Source organism: Neodiprion lecontei, chromosome 1 (genome assembly GCF_021901455.1).
Source record: "Neodiprion lecontei isolate iyNeoLeco1 chromosome 1, iyNeoLeco1.1, whole genome shotgun sequence".
In the NCBI taxonomy this organism is placed as follows: Eukaryota; Metazoa; Arthropoda; class Insecta; order Hymenoptera; family Diprionidae; genus Neodiprion; species Neodiprion lecontei.
In genome coordinates, this window is record NC_060260.1 from 15949615 (window position 1) to 15972423 (window position 22809).

The 22809-nt window shown below is 39.9% G+C and overlaps 1 long non-coding RNA gene across 1 annotated transcript; it reads right to left on the reverse strand.

The window, feature by feature from the left end:
• Positions 1–305: 305 nt before the first annotated feature.
• On the reverse strand, positions 306–16068 carry LOC124292793. Its single transcript, XR_006902714.1, has 3 exons — positions 16058–16068; positions 1652–1659; positions 306–518 (listed from the first exon to the last, which is right to left on the reverse strand). It is a non-coding gene; the product is annotated as an uncharacterized LOC124292793 (long non-coding RNA).
• Between the last annotated feature and the right edge of the window lie 6741 nt (positions 16069–22809).

Sequence of the window (22809 nt, forward strand, 5' to 3'; positions counted from 1 at the left end):
ATTATTCCAGACAACTACATTCTAATATCGCTAGATGTAATACCTCTTTTCACCAATGTTCCGACAGGCCTTGCTATGCACGTAATAAAAAACCGGTGGGCCTCTCTAGATAAAAAGATCCCAATTCCACTTAGTGAACTAGTTAAAGCGTTAAAAATTTGTTTCGATTCGGCAATCTTTAAATTTAACAACGACACATATGCACAACAATTTGGGTTGCCCATGGGTTCCCCTCTTTCTCCAATTCTGTCAGATCTTGTAACGGAAGACCTAGAAAGGTCATGCATCAGCAATTTAGATTTTGATTTACCCTTCTACTTCCGATATGTTGACGATATTCTAACTGCAGTCCCTAAAGAAAAAATAGATTACACATTGAATATTTTCAACCAATATCATCCACGACTACAATTCACCATTGAAATAGAAGATAATAACGCCATCAATTTCCTAGATTTATTGCTGATACACAACAACACTAAAATCAAAACAGATTGGTTCTACAAAAAAAACCTGGTCTTAAAGATATTTGAATTTTAATTCCCACCTCCCGATGTCCTACAAAATAGGCACCATCTTTAATCTTGTTGACAGAGATATCAAACTTTCAAGTACAGAATTCCATGAAAAAAATCTGTCACTCATATATAATATATTAAGATGGAATGATTATCCTCACGGCCTATTACACAAACATATAAGTAAGAGATGCTCCCATATCAACAACTTACTTGACAATAACATTGACTCTGCTCCCGCAGACGACAACAATAGACCTGCCACTACATTTATTCCCATCCCATACGTAGCTGGTCTCTTTAAGTCACTGAACCGTCTATTTACCAAACACAATGTCAAGTTTGTGCGAAAAAATTCAAAGGACTTACAAATAGTCTTCGATTCGGGAAAAGATAGGATCCCCATGGGCAAACGATTCAATGTTCTTTACAAAATACCGTGCAATGATTGCAATCAAGTTTATATCGGACAAACTGGCCGCCACTCAAACACCAAAATCAAAGAACATCAACGCAATGTACATGAGAATGAAGAACGTCACACAGCTCTAACAAAACATGTGACCAATAAACAACATACTTTTAGCTACGACAATACAAACATCCTTTGTGAAGAACCTGATTTTCATAAAAGGTTATTAATAGAAATGTGCAATATTGTAGGACACACTAATTCTGTTAACCTTAGACAAGATGTTAAACATCTTAGTAATATTTACAAACCGCTAATCTCCGACCACATACCACATATTGTTTAACCTTAACTATACACATAAAATTATTGTCTCCATGGCACAGTTTTATTTACATAATTTTTTCTATTGTTTTTTTGTTTTTTTGTATATATGTTTATATATGGTTCACCTTCACTCTGGGTCATGTTTGTTTCTCCCACAAGTCGTTATTCACCAGTTGACCCAACCGGTTCAACAAACCTATTGTTAGACATGGAGAACCGAGTCATAAAGATCCCAGTACTACTTTCTTGGACATTGAGTAAACTAATTTAAGTGCTACAAAAACCTTCTTTAAAACCTTTTTATTACATCGACCTATAGACAGTGAAGATACATAGTTTCTTCAATCTTTTTAATCAATAACCTCCAATTTGTAACTCCTACACTTTAAACAACCGGAGGAGCTGACATTGACTACTGTTACTTGAAGAACGTTGTCTCGACAAATTGTATTTTATGAATTCGACTGCATCTTTGTCCCCTTACTATAAAAAAAAGGTAAATTACTCTTTAAGCCTAATTTTTTTCAATTAATCAAAATTGTACTCACTAACCCATAATATACAATAGCCTTAAGAGTATTACATCTACAGCATTTAATGTCTGATTGTACTTTTCTTATAAAAAATGTTATTTTGTTCTTGACAGTTGAATAAATAAATCGTTCTGAGGAGGGCCCATATCCGGGCCGAAACGTTAACAAAAAATACGTTTATATGTAATTGACCGCTCACCAAGATTCAACAATAGATTGTTCCTAGATCCAGGGTACATCGTGGACGCCAAATTATTGTGCACGCGGTAAGTTCTCGGTCATTTTCTTCGAGTGACCGAGGAGCGGTAAAAATCCACGTCACAATATATATATATGTATATATGTATATATTGTGACATGGATTTTTCCCTGGTAAGTTCTCGGTCATTTTCTTCGAGTGACCGAGGAGCGGGAAAAATCCACGTCACAATATATATATATATACATATATATATATATATATATATATATACATATATATATATATATATATTAGGGCGGGCCAAAAAAATCGTCTATTTTTTTTTTCACTTTTTACTCCGAAAATTTGGTTGGTAGAGACCTCAAAAACATTCTCTCCAAATATGAGCTCTTAATTTCAATAGGAAGGTCCTCCGCCTCGCAATTTTCTATTTTTTTCTTATGGTGAGGAAGAAAAATACATATCTCGGTATCTCCTATTTATAAAAAAAAATATATATATGAATCATATTTTTATAGGAAATTGAATTCTCTACAAAAAAGGTGTCCCACAATTTTTTTGTATACCTCACTGTTCAGAAGATATTTACCGTCAAACTTCAATGCATATTATTTTCAACAGTTTTTTGTTAATAATTCAAACAATTTCAATTTAATTCGTGAGTTTCGGGAAAATTTGTACAAATTTCAGTTTCTGTCGTCGAAGTAACTACTATAGAATTTGACGTTGTTGATCTTCAAATTCAGACATTTTATGATTATACCTTCTTTGGTTTTTCTCTTATAACATTTATTCATTTCATAATAATCGTTTGAAGAATATACGTTATCTTCTACGAATCAAAATCGTCTTCAACCATTTATTTTGAACGATAACCCATCCCATTTTATTATAAATTAGACTCTACCATTTAAACAACTCTCACAGACCTATGTAGGACTACGCAACAACGTACCCACATTACCGGTTTAACGAGAGGTGAGTCTTTCTTAGTTTCAATTTTTATTCATTGTCGTCACGTGGGAGTATCTTTGATTATTCGTAATCATTAAACACCACCGCTCAGCACACGCTCACACCCACGTAGCACGTAGATCGATATCGTCAAATGCGATATATCGGAAGTATATTTATTTTGTGATTCTCTTTTTTTCATACCAAATTGAATACGTGATTACATTTTTGTTATATCAAGATTTGCATATTTCTTAGCTTGTCTGTTAGTATTAAAACAAGGAGTCGATTCGGTAAATCTGCAAACTTTAAGCGGCATTGGCAAGCCTAAGAACTTAAAAATGTTGAAGATGGTTGGCATATAATAGGAACCAAGGCTGGTAGACGGTGACCTGAGCTAGTAAAAAGATATAACGCGGGCAATAGCAGTAAAACAATCCGAGGGTAGATCTTTGTGATTATTTGAGGGAGGCAGCTTTGGCAAGCCTAAGAACTTGTCTGAATCTGTGATCAGTGGCCGATCACAGTTCGTCTGGTGGGCCTTAGAATCCATTCGAGTCTGACCAGGTGAAAACAAGTGCTTGGCTTTGGCAGACCTCAGAATTTGTCCGAGTCCACAACCGTAGCTTACCAAATTCAGAATTTGACAATTCGATCGGCTTTGGTGAGGCTTAGAATTAGAATGAGGAGTCCACAAATGTTCATTACCTAACTAGCGCAAGAGTAGATTGGATATGAGAGTTCTAGACCAAAACATTACGTAACCAAGTGACGTGACCACGGCGGCCAGTTTGACGGCGGCCATTTTGACGGCGGCCATTTTGACGACAGCCATTCTGATGGCGGCCATTTTGATTTTTTGATGGCGGCCATTTTGACGGCGGCCATTTTTGATTTTTTTGATGGCGGCCATTGTGACGGCGGCCATTTTGATGGCGGCCATTTTGATTTTTTCTGACGTCACCAGTATAATCGACCGATTTTGCCGTCTGATGAGCAGCCATTCTGACAGCGGCCATTTTGATTTTTTCCTAGTTTTGCCGTGTGACGAGCTGCCATTTTGATGGCGGCCATTTTGATTTTTGCTCAGTCGGATGGGCAGCCATTTTGATTTTTATCGCCAGACAGTTTGATAATGTGATTTATTTCTTGGTCGGATGAATAGCCATTTTGATTTTTCGCCGTAACCCGTAAACTTTCGCGCTAATAGTTTGCCTCAGGCGAAAAATAATATTTTCCACGTACTTCGAATACATTTTTTTGCGTTAATCGACCGGGTGGTGACATCGTAATTAGATAGGCTGGGGATGTTGTTGACGATCACTAAACTTTCACGCTAACAGTTTGCCCCCAGGGCGAAAATAATATTTTCGATATACCACTTTGATTTTTCACCGTTACCCGTAAACTTTCGCGCTAATAGTTTTCCCCAGGGCGAAGAATAATATTTTCGACGTACTTCGAATACATTCTTGTGTGTTAATCGACCGGTTGGCGACATCGCAATTAGATAGGCCGGGAATGTTCGTCACAATTAGATAGGTCGGGGAATGTTGATGACAATCCGTAAACTTTCACGCTAATAGTTTGCTTTCACTATCACTCTCCCAAATTCTTACGATCTATCTGCATATATTAACTCAACGCATCCGATGCAGACTCATCAGTCTTACACGATACGTGCAAGTCAAAGTTCATCAAAGTTCTGCAAATATCAGCGTTAAAGTCATGGCCGCTGAAACATACTCAAATATCGTCAAAACGATGGAGAACGCGCACGATTTGTTGGGCGAGCTGCATCCCGAGCAGGAGAATGACAACATCTTCCAGCACTGGATTGACGTTGGAATGGAAAATCTCCAATTGCTGCGTGATGTTTCCAAGCGTCCGAGAACGAGCATAGGTGCGAAACTGCAAATTCAGCATACAATCACGCTCGTACAATCCTGGATAGCAAAGATTCGGCAGCAGCTGAGGCAGCGACAGCAGCAGTGGCAGCAGCAGCAGCAGCAGCACGCCGTGATGATGGGCGCTAACATCGGCGGCCCTGCGAGCGTGCAGTGGGACGAAGTTGAAAGTGCTTTCGCCAACCGGATCCGAACGGGAGTTGTAACGAATCTCGGGCATAAGAATTTGGACGCCTTTTCCGATGACGCGCAACGGATCAGCGTTGAGTGATTGAGGCTGGTACTGCGCGCGGAGGGTAATGTGAAGGTTAACCTCACATCATTATGCAAATTCGAAAACATAAAGCACGAGGGGATTGCGGAAGAAGGTCAAAGCTTTACTACTGCCAACATCGCGATCCTCCCCTCGAGCGATATCGACGGTTGGTTTACACACGGAAGGGCCGATCTACTTGTGAAGGTTGAGGATTTTGAGCAACGTGATTCTGGGTGGAGCATGATCGAGATCCTCAATACTGCCGTAAATATCAGCCGGTACCAGCCTCTCGCTGCGGGGCTTTCGACATTCGTTGAGCTGCCCAAGGACATTCGGCGGAAGAAAGCGGTGGTCAATGTGAAAAACAAAGATGAAAGGTGTCTTCTCTGGTCCATCACTGCAGCACGCCACCCGACCAACACCCACACCGATAGGACTCTCCATTATCGCCGCTTTATCTCCGAGTTGGACTGTACAGGTATCAAATTCCCTGCTACTCTACATGATGTGAAAAAGCTTGAGAGATTGAATAATTTGCGAATCATTGTATATGGGATAGAATCTCAAACTTTTTCAGATCGTGCAAAATCAAATAACAGCGTCATTGCGCCAATTTATTTGAGCGATCATTTGAGTACCGAAAACTTTGACACGATTCATCTTCTGATGGTTGAGAGTAACCCAGAAAATGATATAGCTCGCGAGTTAACACCAAGGTTCCACTTTGCTTGGATTAAAGATCTTTCACGATTGGTTAGCAAACAATTGTCTGACCATAATAGTCAACTGTTTTTATGCGACAGATGTTTGTGTCACTTTAGTGTGAAACATGCCTACGACAATCATCGGCAAGATTGTATTATGCTGAATAAAGTACGCATGGAATTTCCCGAGTCGACGGATTGAGCATTTTCAAATTTTTGGAACAAGGGTACCGTCCCGTTTGTCGTTTACGCCGATCTCGAATGCATATTAGAGTCTGTACCGATTGACGAATTACAAAATCACGTTTCAACCCGTAGAACACGTGAATTTCAAAAGCATATCCCGCACAGTGTAGCGTACTATGTGCATTGCGCGTACGATGAGACTTTATCGGAGTTCCACAGTAAACGTGGCGTTGATTACATAGATTGGTTCATGCAGCAACTTAAAGATTTATCGATTAAAGTAGAGTCACGCGTCAAAAACATAATTCCGATGGAGTCTCTTACCCAAGTGCAACACGATCGTCATATGCGCGCAAAGAATTGCTACATTTGCGAAAATCCGTTTACCCCTGAGGAGAAAAAGTGCCACGACCACTGTCACTTCACGGGTAAATATCGTGGTCCTGCTCATAATCGGTGTAATTCGAATTTCAGAGAGACGCACACAATTCCAATAGTTTTCCACAATTTGTCCGGTTACGATTCTCACTTTTTAATAAAATCCCTCGCGTCAACTTTTCCCAGTGAAATTACCCTGCTACCCATAAATAAGGAAAAATATATATCCTTCACGAAACGCGTTGATGGGACGATGGTGCACTTGAGATTCATCAATTCGTTTCGATTTATGGCTAGCAGCATCGATAAACTTTCCAAATATTTGAATGATGCAGACAAGCCCATAACACGTAAATTTTATAATAATCCGACTCAGTTCAGTTTGATGACCCGCAAAGGCGTTTTTCCCTATGAATACGTCGATTGTTGGGGGAAACTCGATGAACCGCGATTACCTGCAAAGAAATATTTCTACTCGCACCTCTGCGATGCAAATATTTCAGACACCGATTACGAGCACGCTAAAAATATTTGGGGGGAATTTCATTTAGAGTCATTGGGCGGCTATTCGGATTTATATTTAAAGACCGATGTTCTTTTGCTTGCCGATATTTTCGGAAATTTCCGCGCTAGCTGCTTCAAAACATACGATTTAGATCCGTTGCACTACTACACTGCACCGGGACGTGCTTTTGACGCGATGCTCAAACATACCAATGTAACTTTGCAACTTTTAGACAACCCTGAAATGGTATCATTTATTGAAAGAGCCATTCGAGGCGGCGTAGCGCAATGTTCTCATCGACACGCTCGGGCCAATAATAGATTCATGGGAACAGATTTTGATCCAAACAAAGCGGAATCGTATCTCACGTATTTTGACGTGAATAACCTGTACGGAGCGGCTATGAGCGTGCATTTACCGGTCGACTCGTTCGAGTGGGAGTATCAGCACATCGATATAACGAACCATCCGGACGATTCGCCGATCGGTTACTTTTTGGAGGTAGATTTGGACTATCCTGTAGAACTCCACGAGGATCACAAAGACTTGCCTCTTTGTCCCGAGCATTTTACTCCTCCAGGTGGTAAAAACGCCAAACTCGCGACCACCCTCCACCCCGAAACAAAGTATATATTGCACTATAGAAATTAGAAGCAGTGTTTGAGTTTAGGATTGAAAGTAACCAAAGTGCATAGAGTATTAAAGTTTGCACGATCTCCATGGCTCGAACCTTACATCACGCTCAACACGGACATGCGCAAGCGGTCTAGGAATGAATTTGAGAAAAACTTTTACAAACTCATGAATAACGCGGTGTTCGGCAAGATTATGAAGAAGGTGCGAAATCATAAAGATGTAAAATTGGTCACAAAATGGGAGGGACGAGGTGGTGCGAGAGCGCTGATTGCCAGGGCAAACTTTCACAGCTGCACCGTATTTGGCGCTGATATGGCCATCATTGAAATGAATCGTGTCAAAGTTCACTTCGCTAAACCTATTTACGTCGGTGCATCGATTCTATATCTGTCAAAAATCATTTTTTACGATTTCCACTATAATTATGTGAAATCCAACTTTTCGAACAGCGAGGTCAAATTGTTGTATACCGACACAGACAGCCTTATTTATCAATTTAACATATCGAACATTTACGATATCATCAAACGTGATGTGGATACAATGTTTGATACCTCCGACTATCCGCCCGACAATGTGTATGGCATTCCGCTTAAAAACAAGAAACGACTAGGGCTAATGAAGAATGAAAATAATGGTAAAATTATGACAGAGTTCGTGGGACTGCGAGCAAAGCTGTACACATTTACTACGATAGGCGGGGATGGGGAAAAAATGAGTAAGCGCGCCAAGTGTGTAAAAAATTCTTCGATAAACAGCATCACGTTTGATGATTACAAGCGCTGTCTGATGGCTTACCAAAAGTTGACCCTCCCCCAGTGTTTGATACGAAGTAAGAAACATGAAGTAAGCACGATCGTACAAAAAAAATTGGCTCTCAGTTGGCAGGATGACAAGCGGCTATTGATACCTAGACAGACCGACACCCTACCTTGGGGGTTTGTCCCAGCCCCCCCAATATTTATAGGATAGAACTGTAGACGTAGAATTACTGTGAATATTTACGTTTGACGCCTCGGGCGATCCGCCATCATGCGAAAACAATATTTGACCAGATTTAAAAATGTGAATTCATATACTTAACATTTATTCATTTATTTATTTATTTGTTTATTTATTTATTTATTATCAATATGTAATAAGTTTTTCCGCATCCAGTTTTTAGGTTGGAATAAAAACTCAATTGCGTTTCTCTGTAAAAATAAGAGTTTTATTTACACTATGTACAAAATTCACTAATAACCTCAGTTCTTACCTGTAAAAATAAGAGAAACAACATTTAAAGCTTTTAATTCCAGTATTTTATTTCTCTATAAAGGTCTTGTAATAACCGTTATCTTATTCTTTCAACGTTGTTGAATATTTTCCTTTTCAATTTTACTCTCTCCAAAATTGCTCGTCATCTCCCCAAGCCCGTGCTCTACCGCGCCATCGATCGGTGGCCTTCGTCGGTAACGTGGCAGATTCAAAACTTGAGAGAAGCAACGACACAAGTACACGAGTGTCGTGATTTTCTTTAGAAATATATTGGGAAATTATTCATTTTTATTCGCAAACCTCGAGAAAAGTTTTCAGAAAACAGAAAAAAGTTTTCGGAAAATGAAAAAAATAAAATGTGTAATAATCGTATGGAAAAATTGCAGATTTTTTTTTTTTTTTTCCGAGGAGTTGCGAAATCCAAGTTACGGATTCACGCCAGTCATACGGGCTAGCGCGGATGTGGGACTCTAGGGTAGCCTACCCACTAAACCGCCACCTCCTGTGCAACGTTCCCAGCTAGGGACTATGGTGATATTACTTCTAGCTGGGAGCTCTGTCGGTGTGTGTCTCGTCAGTCTGTCCGTCCGTCCGCCCCGTGCAGGCAGTCCATCAGTTACGTTACGTCAGGCAGCCGTCGCGTTCTTACGTCGTAGGATTGTCTCTGTGAAGGTGGCAACGAGTTGCTACCTTTCTGTACTATGGAGCATCACCCCGACAATGTTGTCGGGAGTGATGCCTCCCACGACCGTCCCCAGTCTATGTCTCAGTTCTGTCCAGCGGTCACATTCAAAGAACGTGTGTTCCGCGTCGTCTCGTTCGTATCCGCAGTACGTACAGTTGGGCGTCCGTACTCGGTTCAAGTTGTGTAAGTACCGTCTAAAATAACGCTGCCTCGGCCATCCTTGTCGCTGTACTGTGAATCAGTAACAATACGTTCGTCAGGTCCATATCGTCCGTGATTCGTGTCTTCGTGTCGATCGTGGATACAGCGGAAGCGCAACTCGCTCCGCTGCCCGTGCTCGACACGCTGTCCATCCTGTCTCGTCGTTGGTGTCCCAGTGTCGTCCTGTCCGCTGTTCCAGTTTTCGTGTCCGCTGTCTTTGTTGCCGTCTTTGTCACCTAGTCTTTGCACAATTAGCGGCCCTCAGAATCCATGCGGCTGCCATGGGCCACCGGGGCTTTCACCCGATCGGAACCCAGAGTGGATTTCCCCTGTGCTGGGGCTACCACCTGAGGTATAATGTTGTTACCCTTGTGCATCTCCATAAACGTTCCTACGTGCTACGGGTCTCTCGGGGGCGCGACTCCCCGTACCGCGCCGGAACATAGCACGGCCCCTGACGTCGCCTCGGGGGCCTTCCGTTGGGCTTGTGCCGACTTCCGTCCCCTCCGACTTACTAGGAAACCCCGGGGTCGTCACTTCCCGAGCAATCCAGGTTTTTACGCCCAATCCGCCTCCTGAGGCCGCCTCGGGGGCCATACGTTGGGCCTGTGCCAACTTCAGTCCCCCTTGACTTACTCGATGTACGCGGGGTCGTCACGTCCCGAACGAGGGATTTAACCCCCCCCGCCACCTGCGGTAATTATTATTATTATTGTTATTGTTATTGTTATTGTTGTTGTTGTTGTTGTTGTTGTCGTTGTCGTTGTCGTTGTCGTTGTCGTTGTCGTTGTCGTTGTTGTTGTTGTTGTTGTTATTCTTATTATTATTATTATTATTATTATTGATATCATTTTTATGGTTTCGAGTATGGCACATGTGCATGCAAAGGAGATAAGTGTGAAAATATTTGTATATTCAAATCTTTTATTGTAATTCCGAAAATACATACAAATTATGTTACATGTCTGTTTTATTTATCCAGCCATTGAGCAAACTATCAAAACCCAACCACTGCACATAGACCCGATTCCCCCGTTCGCGTAATACTTTCTCCACAAGATAGCTGTCGGGGTATTTCACTTTGCCGAGCTCTTCCTCGTAGAAGCCCCCCTCGATGGGATGGTCTTGATAATCGGTAAGTTTGTACGTCGGCGGATTGGTATCTTTCACCTCACTCACGGTGAATATTTCAGTCGTCCAATTGGGCGTATAGCCTTTTTCGAATACACTCTTGTACTTGCTGATTCGAACTCGATCGCCCACACTGAATTTCCGCGCCCGATCACTTCGTTTGATTTGCCGAGGCTTGTACACGCTATGATACAGCTGTTTTTCTTTCTCCGTGCTAACATTCACCGGCTTCATTCGAATCGTGCGATGTCTGGTGTTGTTGTAGGACTTCATTAAATCAGCCAAAATATTAATCTACTCGTACGATCCTTCAAGAGTTAACCGCTTTCACATTTTATTTTCCAATGTTCAAAATACTCACACAGTTTACAATATCACTGAGTTTACATGCCAGGTAAATGACCAAATCATCAGCATAAAATAAGTGTTTACAATGTTTGAGAAGATGACCAAGATCTGTCACATAAATAAAGTAGAGTAATGGACCAAGAACACTTCCCTGCGGCACCCCACACGAAACATCCTTCCATGTCGAAATTTTACCATTACTAGCACGCACTGCCTGTAATCTACCCTTTAAGTAAGAGATAATCCAATCAATCACTGTATCACTTAAACCCATTGCTCTTAACTTAAGAATCGATATATCAAAGACTACCGAGTCAAAGGCCTTACTAAAATAAAAAAAAAACCGCTATTGTCACCTTCGATTCTTCCATGCTTAATCTCACATCATCACAAAATTTTATAATGGCATCGTGCGTGTTCAGACCCACCCGAAAGCCATTTGAAACTTGTCAACTATCCCATTTACTAGTAGATAATCTAAGATCTGGTCAGCTTTTGATAAAGTACAAAGTAATGAAATCGATCTATAATTAGAGTACTCAGTCGGACTACGAACTTTTGGCAAAGGCAATACATAAGATTTCTTCCAAGCTGATGTAAAACTACCCTCTGAAAGCGAGAAATTAAATAACATCGTTATGTATGGCAGAATGTAGGACATTAGAATCTTATAAGTCTTTATTTGAAAACCATCCGGACCCACAGATCCGGAAGTTATTCTCACGCATGCCTGTCTAACAACAGTAGGAGTAAGTTGCTTGAAAGTAAATGAGCTATCACATTTTACCACACAAACATTAAAGTATTCACTGTTGATCTTTTGCAACGGTGGACCGGCCGCCGAAACAAAGATATCGTTCAAATTATCTAAATTGATATTTCATTCAGTAGTCGAATCTGTACGTTTTACCAAGCCTAAGTTCCGGAAATCATTCCATAATGATCTCGCATTTTTGCAGTCCCGAAATTGATGATCAAAGTAACACTTCTTCGCATCAATTATTTTAGGCTTAATCACTTTACGCATTTCCACATACTCCTTGAAGGCAAATCCCGATGTTCTATGTATCCTGTAGAGTTTTGACCGACGACGCTGAAGAACTTCAATATCCCACGTAATCCATAGCGCTGCCTTGTCACGAATCTCAATTTCGCCTAATGGAGCTATCATCTCAATGACCTGACCAATGTGACCATGCAGCAGATCATTCATATCATCTACTGACCCTGCATCTTCGACGTTAGATAAATTCAATTCAATTCAAGAATACCCTGAAGACGATTGTCATCAATTCGAGTCCAATTCCTGCACCAAATCTTCTTTCGACCTCGCAATGGGAAAGCATAGTCATCCTCTAAGGAGATGAGATCGTGATCAGCTAAAAATGGTTCTGATGATTTTCGTAACGATATAACAAAATCTTCATTGCTAACTAGACAGTGATCAATCCACGAGTGACTGCTCGCTGTATAATAAGTAGCTCCAAAGTCAACTAGATGTAAACCAAGAGCAACACAAAACTCCAGGAGACTGTCTGATCTAGAATTCGTAGCAAGCATGTTGATATTAAAATCTCCAAGAAGTATGGTGTGCATGTAATGAGGCATGACGTCATCAAGATCATTCTCATTTAGTGATGAAGAAATAGGTGGGTTATACACGACTGCGATTAAGATCTTTTGTCTCGTTGAATGCCAAATTTCCAAGACTAGATATTCTGGATTACCAGAAATGTAAACAGAGCTCATAACAAACCTAGACGACAGAGAATCTCTGATGTAAAATGCAATACCTCCGCCATGCTTATTGGGCCTATCATTTCTATAGAGTGTAAACGATAGCATACGAAACTGATCATCTGACATATTGAAATGCAGCCAAGTCTCACTTACAACAATGACATCAACAGTATGAGTTCTAAAAAATTCTTTAAACAAGCTGAAATTGCAATGTAATGACCGAATATTGACATGACACACATTGAGCGGTAATTGAGTGGTAGATAAAGGTATTCTATCTGGCCAGAAGCGAGCGCTGATGGAACATGTAGTAGCTAGCGACGAGATTGTATGTCATTCTCAAGCATCTCCAATCCCGTTGACGGTAGTAATTTTAGCGGCGGCTTATCCAACTCCATCCTGACAAACACCGATGCTGCAACTACCCAGACATTTTTTGCCAAAAGTTTTGGGTAGCTCTTCAGTATCTGCAGTCTGAATTTATAAAGAGCCGATGGGTGTCGATGATGCAGATGAACAGGGTCCGATGTCATATTATCTTCAGTCAGTAGTCTATTACTTAGAATGATTACTTTCCTTGCCTTATTAATGATAATGTCAGCAGTGTCCTTACAATCGAGTTTGATTAATACATCTCGCTGCTTCTGCTTGGTTGACCCAGTCCCGCCCTCAACTGGCTTTCCAATCCTTGTTTTTTATGTATCTGACTTTGCTGTCCTCGCGCGGAAGATCCAGGACCTTAAATAAATTGCTAGCCAATTTCTTAAGGTTCTCTCTATCTATTTCCCGTAGTCCCGAAATTGAGATTTCATGAGCCTGAGCCTCAAGCTGCAGAGCTCTTTGCTGAAAATTGCAATTCAGCAGCAGATCAGCTGCCTTAGAAACTTTCTCCGAATCCTTGGATGTACTGCCAGCAGCTCCGTTCTTCTCAAGCTCACCCACTCTTTTTTCTAAATCAATGAATTTGGTATCAAGCCGAGCTTGCTTTGATTGAATGTTATCCACCTTACCATGTAATTCCTGCACCAATTTTTCAAGGCCGTCCAACTTATCAAGTTTACTAAGCTTGCTTAAGTGGACAGAGAGCGTTGACGCTCGATTCAGCGTATCATTTTCTGCGCACACTGGACATTGTTTATGCACGGACTCTAAAGCTGCAGCTGAGGACCCAAAATTATATTTAAGCTTGGCACATGACGGATGGAACTTGTGATGAAAGTGACAGGGTGCCTTAATGCAGTGTGCCGAGTCTGTAAGCTCCAAAAAACACAACGAACAACTCATGATGACAGTTTTTCAATAAAGTCCAACAGATGGCAGCACAATGACCGAATATTATGATACTAAGCAGTAGCTAAGTCTAACCTTTAAAATATCCACTTTTAACAAAATGTTAAAACAATAAATGAAATAACCAGTACACAGCATTAATGGATATATTCACAGGATTACAAAAGTTTAACACTCCAGAAAATGTGTAAGGAGCAATTAATAACCCAACTTAAGCAGTAATATTATAGATTTTAAATTCTGGCGACGAAAATGCTGCGTGACTGTACACTGTACAATTGATAACCTGCTACAAGCTTAGTAATGAAAGACCCAAAAAACCATAAGCACTATCTTGTTATAAAAGATTATAAAAGAACATTAAACCTTAGCGGCCACACGAGATAACTAGTTACCCCAGACTCAGAAAAAGTGAAATTATTAGCCCTTCCAGTAATTTTGCAAAATAAATATACTTTTTGAATGATTGGCGGATACTGTTATTTTTTTATGATAGTGGTATATGTTGTGCGTACAATCCTAAAATTTTAGCCCTCAATATTGAAAAATGGTGGAGTAGTGAATTTTTTTCTAAAAAAGCCATTATTGCTGAATTTTCACATATAAAACCAGTTTTTAGAACGCCATCTATAAATTGACCGATAAAAATCATTAGAAATGTTGAAGAACTCTTCAACGAACGTGAAACAACGGGTTAGAAGTCTTAAAATACCTATATATATGTCTTGTACAACTAGTTTTTTCAGCGTGGGGTCATGAGTTACCCGTGGCTGAGGTGTGGCCGCTAAGGGTTAATACTTTGTTGCTAAAAAAATTTTTATTAATATTCATTAGATGTAATGATAATATACATTTTGTCGAGAGGCTATTCACTTGTGAAATCATTCAAGCACTTCTGTTTGAAATCGAATTAAATATCATAAAAAATCGCCTGAAATCGCGAATCGTCTTGCTAAATCAACATTATCCGAATATGGTTGAAATCCCCTGAAATCAGGTTTAAATTTTTCGAAGCCGACTGAAATCAGCATGAAATTACTTGAATCGGGAAATCGCTAGAAATCATCGGATTCTCAAAACAAAGAAATTGTCGAGAAATTTTATTATGATTTTTCATAGCATTGTCCATTGTCCGTGCGTTCGAGCGGTTAGTCTGCGGCTCAACGCCAGTGCATGCAGAAAGGCTTTCAGAGATGTGTGATTTTCAAAGTTCTGAAATATTTATAGATTTTTTAACACTGCATAGAGCAAGACTGAAGGTACGTGTAACTTAATTTTGTATTCTTTTCAAATTTGAATATATTCAAATTTAAGAATAACAAAGCGAATCGATAATTAGAAACCGTCAAATCTAATAAGAAAATAAGAAACTTCTTTCCGTGTAAAAATCCGAAAGGATCTCTCTCTCTCTCTCTCTCGATGTAGTTAAAAACTTAGGCATTACAATCACGCCATCTCTCAACTGGCGAGATCAAGTCACGAGCATTCTAAACCGTGTATATAAAACGCTGTACCAACTGAAGGCTAATGGTCAGGCACTCACTTATAGTCTAAAACGGCTTCTCGTATCTGCGCTGATTTTTCCAATATTTGACTATTGCTCACTCCTCCTTTCGGACATTACGGTTGTTGAAAATATCCGCCTACAACGAGCTCTTAATGCCTGCGTTCGCTTTGTTTTTAACGCGCGCAAATGCGAACATATTACGCCCTACTATCAGCGACTTAAATGGCTCCCCCAACGTCGGCACTATTTCCTCGGTCTTTTTGTGTTCCGCGCCCTGAAGTTGGGTGTTCCTCCATGCTTCGCGGCCCAATTAAAGCTACGCTCCGCCGAATCCACGCGGGCTCACTCGTCCCGAGCACCCCCCTCCGACCTCGCCATACCGTCATGTAGGACTTCGGCATACCAGAAATCGACGTTGGTCTCGGCCACTAGATTCTGGAATTCTCTCCCTCCCGCTATACGTGACGCAACGTCAATCGGATCCTTTAAGGCTCTTGTTTTCGAATACATTATTCAAGGACATTAACTTTCTTTTCTTTTCTTCTCTTTTCTTTTCTTTCCTTTCTCAGTTTTCTTTTAGTCTGAGTAATATTAATCAATAAATAAGCTCTTCTGTAATCTCGTCCGTACTTTAGCTACTTACTCGCTTGTACATTAGATTCAAGTTAATTTTTGAGGACATTAGATATAAGTCAATTTTTAAGTACATTAGATTTAAGTTTAGTTTGAGTTTAAGATTTGTATTTTTATGCTATTGGGCTGTTAATTTATACTTCTGGGTTCGCTACCCTAGTATAATAAGATTTGTTCTATTCTATTCTCTCTCTTTACACCGCACTGCTACTTTCCGCAATTCTTTCCGCCTGTCTGCCGCTTATTTGTGGCATTCGTTACCTGTATCAATTTCCTCATGCCCTTCGTTACTTAATTTTCAGAACGAGACTTTTTGATCATCTCCGACGGTCTGAATTATAGTTTTAAGCTTCATAGCGTCTAATTCTATTGTGATAATTATTTGATTATCTGTTTTGCAGCATTATTGTTTATTGTCTATATTAACTAAACTATCAGCTAGCTCAAACTGTTGTCCTCTGTTGTACTATTACTTAACTATTATTAATTATCTATTATTATTACTATCATAAGTCAACAACTTGTTTCTCTATATTTCATCTTTTTTCTCGATTAATTACTTTAGTTTTACCTATAAGCTAACTTTATATCAATTTATAAATGTAATATAACTATTAGACTGGGCCAAAAAAATTGACTATTTTTTTTTTTGAAAAATACATTGAGAATATCATTCAGTATGGCAAAAAAAAAATTTCATGAAATTTTAAGCCCTTAATATTAACTTTAAGAGGTCTATCATCGCTATTTTTGATTTTTAGTAATAATTTGATGTTTTACGTCAGAACTGTCAAAATATTGAAGTGAAAAAATTTATGTTCACTTATCCCTTTATAAAATTAAATTCCCTACAAAAAAGGTCTGATTATAGATTTTTGTCAGACAAGCCGTTTCCGAGTAATTAAGCTTAATAAATTGATATAATTTCTCGATTAATTCTCGATTAATTCTCGATTAATTCTCGATTAATTCTCTATTAATTCTCGAGAAATTATATCAATTTATTAAGCTTAATTACTCGGAAACGGCTTGTCTGACAAAAATCTATAATCAGACCTTTTTTGTAGGGAATTTAATTTTATAAAGGGATAAGTGAACATAAATTTTTTCACTTCAATATTTCGCCAGTTCTGACGTAAAACATCAAATTATTATTAAAAATCAAAAATAGCGATGATAGACCTCTTAAAGTTAATATTAAGGGCTTAAAATTACATGAAATTTTTTTTTTGCCATACTGAATGATATTCTCAATATATTTTTCAAAAAAAAAAAATAGTCAATTTTTTTGGCCCAGTCTAATAACTATATTTCTACCTTATGTTAATCTGCCTTTGCCCCACACCTTGCATGGGCATAGTAATAAAATCAAATCAAATCAAAAATCTCGCTCTCTCTCTCTGTCTCTCTTTCTCTCTCTCTCTGGTGAGTGTGCTTGACGTTTTCTTTTCAGCTCTTGATTTTGAGCGATTTTACTGCCCCACACTGCCTTCGGGCGTTCTTGTTGCAGGTTCATTGCATGCTCCTTACTGCTTTTTATCCGCTGATCGCACCTTCTTGCTTTCTCCTGGAGATGCATGCTCGCAGCAATCGGGTAAAGAGTTGACATATTTCCTAACCTGATCTTGGTCGACCATATTTCACCGAGGAAGATCGTCTCTAGAGACGAAATCGCGCACGCGCACTTAGCATCTCGGTTACGCGCACACCTGTTCCTTCGACTGTTCCACACAGTGCTACTTTCTTCAAATCTTACCATCTTCACTGACTGCTCACCAACCTATCGATCAAACGTTGATTGCGGCTGCCATCTCACGCCTGTCATTGTCACAATCTAACGGTGAGGTAGTTAGTATATCCGAACACTTGATTGCTGCTGCCTTATCACGCCTATCATTGTCAGTATCTACCGGCATTATAGCTTTCGCACTTATAGACCACTGATTAGGCTACGTGACTGTGAGTCAGTAATGAAAATTGCTTACTTAAATTTAAATTAGCTCTATGCCTAGACATAAGTGTCACAAGTATGCGAAAGAAATTGCAAGTAAGTCGGTAACATTCAAAACGTGCTGTAAATATTTTCACCCTCGTTGCTGTGAAACGTACTTATCGTATAAGACAGCGTCAGTTTGTTGTAAACGTGAACTAAGTTCATCTATCGAATTATCGTTAAATACTCAGACGGTACACGAGATGGGAGACCAAAATCAAAGTATCACTCTAAAGCATATTTATGATAAGCTAGTTAAATCAGATGAAAAATAATCAAATTTCATCTCTGAGCATAATGCAACCATCGCAGACATTAAGCAAAGCGTTATTCATACTCCTGAACTTCTACAACGTGTTGAGGATCCAAATGCCAGAACAATCAGGCTTGAAAATGAAAATGCTCGATTGACATCGGAGGTTAGGGCGTTCGCAGCTTCTGGGAGTTCAGTGGAACGTAAACCACTCTCGATGAACGATACCGAAATTATTGTCACAGGGTTACCTGCATTTGTGAAAGATTATGCACTTGAGATTTCGACGAAGGTTTTAACTGTACTAGGTACACCTGAACTTGTGAACGACGTTATGAAGGTCAGAGAGACTGCTAAAATGCGAAACGAAACGAGAAACAGTGAGCACGCCGGCACCTCTGCTTCTCCTGCTCTAAATTGAAATTCTGCTAGCTCCCCGAATATTATGCGCAAAACAAAGTCCATAATTTCAACTTTGAAGTCGGTGCAGGTCCGTGATTTTATCTTAGAACGTAAGCGTAGGAAAGGTGATCTAACCGTCAGCGAATTATTTGAGGGAAACCGTTCAGGAAAGATTTACGTAAATGAGCTCTTATCACCCGCGAAATACGATTTATATAATCATACGAAACTGAAAGCTCGGGCTTCTTCTCATAAGTTCGTCTGGGTGAGAGGTGGCCGAATACTTGTCAGACTCTTAGAGGGTGAACCGATCATCTATATTGATTCCGACGCGGATCTGGCAAAAATCATGTGACTGCCTCCACTACCCACAGTACCGATCTCCTACATGTATGGTGACTCTAAGAACAACTCTTCTCATTTGTGTATCGCTCAGTTTATTGCTAATTCTGTCCGTGGTCATATGGACTTTATTGAATTGCATTTTAACAAACATTTTCTTCATATAATATCAGTCTCTAAATCATGGCTCCATGCGGGGGTTTCTGACGACCTAGTTGCTCTTGAGAATCACTTCATAATACGGAACGACCGCGTTGGATGGACAGGAGGAGGCATTGTCTGCTATGTACACAAATCTCTCAAGGCCAAAGTTATTGCGAGATCTACAGGTGCTCTAGCGATGCACCAGAATACCTAATTATTGAAATTCGAAAGTCTGATACGGAATTGCTATTATTTTTTTCGATTTATAGACGACCAAAGGGTTTATTTTTCCAGGAATTCACCAAGTCATTAACTCATGTCTCTCATATGTACAAAAATATTATTATCGGAGGAGACTTACACTGTAATTTACTATATAACAATTTCGAGGCAAATTATCTACGAGAGATCGTTTTCTCTCTCTCCCTGCATATCATAAACTCTGAGGCCACTCACCATACGACATTCTCTGACTCTTGGCTTGATGTTATAGTCGTTGACGATCATGACAAAGTAATCTCCTACAAGAAATCACAGAGCCCTTTCACTGCAGGACATGATTTCTTGGAAATGTCTTATTCATTCAACGTTAATATTAATGTACATCGTACCATCGCCCGTCGCAACTATAAAAACATAGAAGGTTCTGAGTTTCTTGCGCACCTCAGATCCGAAGTGGATGGAGTAGAAGCAGAAGCTGAAATCTGGTCGGGTGAAGCAGTGGTTGATACATTATGCTGAAAATTATTGATACACTAGACACACACTTGACATTTCTGCACCAACTCAGGTCTTCGAAATTATAAATCCTCCTGTTCCGTGGCTCACAAAGGAGCTCAAAAACTGATTTAGTTTACGAAATTCGTTGTATAAACGTGCACGACGCTCAAACAGCTTTGAGGGTTACGAGAGATATAGAAATTTCCGAAAACAGTTAAACATTGATACTAAACAAGCGAAAAGTGTTTTTCAGTTAAACGCGCTCAGCAATGTCCATAATCCGGCTAAATTATGGAGAGAACGTACTCGGTTGGGATTAGTGAAATCGACTCTTGTTTCCCGCTTCATTTTTTTACACCTGACCAACTTAACGCATTCTATATATTTGTCTCAAATAATCAGCTACCGTGTTCGTACTCAGACTTTATCACAGCTACCGCCCAGGTTGGTCACCCGCTCTTACGTCCAGCGTTTGTATTCTCAGCAGTATCACCCGAAACTGCTTTACAACTCATTTCAGCAGAGCCTCTTCATTCATATTCTTCTAGTTCTGATGGTATCCCGCTCTATTTAATACGTACTACTTGGTCTGTCATCTCATCTTGCTCCACAACCTAAACCATTCGTTATTCTCCCGCTGTTTTTCTTCCCACTAGAAACGAGCTTTGATTCGGCCTTTATTCAAAATCCGTACTCCGTTAAGTCCGTCTGACACTCGACCGATTGCGAATCTACCTGAAATATTGAAGATTCTTGAAAAGATTGTTGCCCGTCAAATAATCGATTACCTGTATCGCCACAATGTTTTGAATCTTAGACAATCCGCTTATCACTCAAACTTCGGTACTCAGTCTGCACTTTTACGAGTCTGTGATGACATAAAAAAGGGAATTGACAATAGGCTTATTACTATTATGATTCTGTTTGACTTTAATAAGGCATTTGACACTGTTCCACATTGCCGTCTGCGCACTAAACTCAAACAGATTGGTTTCTCGGATGATGTTTTGCTCTGGATGTTTTCTTACTTAACCGGTCGATCGCAATCGGTAGTCGATGACAGTGGAAATGGCTCCTTCTGGGAAACCACGACCTCCAGGGTCCCGTAAGGTTCCGTCCTTGGCCCTATCCTTTTCTCTCTCTATGTCAATGATATAAGTACAGTTCTGAATCACTCAAGCTCGATGGTGTTCGCAGACGACACTCAAATCTATTTCTCCTGCACACCTACCGATATCCGCCGGGGCCTAGACTTAATGTCGCGCGACGCGAATGAGATTTTCAATCATGCTAACGCAAATGGGCTTAAACTTAATCTTTCAAAATCTAAAGTTCTTATCTTCGGTAGCAGTGCATATGTCAGCGACATTGACCTAAAATCACTTCCACCTATTATTGTAGACAGTACCCCTTTACCGTTTGTGAGTGAGGCGAGAAACCTAGGTGTTATTTTTGCATCCGACCTATCATAGGGGAAACACGTCTCATGTGTATCACAGAAAGTAAGTAGATAAGCAAGGCCGGTTCTGGATAGAAACACCTTCTTTACCGACCAAGCCGACCAGCGGTCATTTCGACGGCAGCCATTTTTTTTTTGATGGCAGCCATTTTGATTTTTTCGATGGGCGGGCAATTTTGACGAGGGCCATTTTGACGGCGGCCATTTTTGATGGCGGTCATGATTTTTTCGATGGGCAGGCAATTTTGACGATGGCCATTTTGACGGCGGCCATTTTTGATGGCGGTCATGATTTTTTCGATGGCGGCAATTTTGACGATGGCCATTTTGACGGCGGCCATTTTTGATATATAACCAATAGTTTGCCTCAGGCGAAAAATAATATTTTCCACGTACTTCGAATACATTCTTTTACGTTAATGGACCGGATGGCGACATCGCGATTAGATAGACAGGGAATGCCGATGACGATCCGTAAACTTTCACGCTAATAGTACGTACTTCGAATACATTCTTTTACGTTAATCGACCGGATGGTGCCATCGCGATTAGATAGACACAAAAAAACAATATTTTCCACGTATTTCGAATACATTCTTTTACGTTAATCGACCGGATGGCAACATCGCAATTAGATTTCGCGCTAATAGTTTGCCTCAGACGAAAAAAATAATATTTTCCACGTACTTCGAATACATTCTTTTACGTTAATGGACCGGATGGTGACATCGCGATTAGATAGACACGAAAAACAATATTTTCCACGTACTTCGAATACATTCTTTTACGTTAATCGACCGGATGGCAACATCGCAATTAGATTTCGCGCTAATAGTTTGCCTCAGACGAAAAAAATAATATTTTCCACGTACTTCGAATACATTCTTTTACGTTAATGGACCGGATGGTGACATCGCGATTAGATAGACACGAAAAACAATATTTTCCACGTACTTCGAATACATTCTTTTACGTTAATCGACCGGATGGCGACATCGCAATTAGATTTCGCGCTAATAGTTTGCCTCAGACGAAAAAAAATAATATTTTCCACGTACTTCGAATACATTCTTTTACGTTAATGGACCGGATGGTGACATCGCGATTAGATAGACAGAGCGGAAATTTCACATTCGAAAAAAATATTAATAGAATTCCAGATTCTAGAAGTTTCTCAAGGAATACG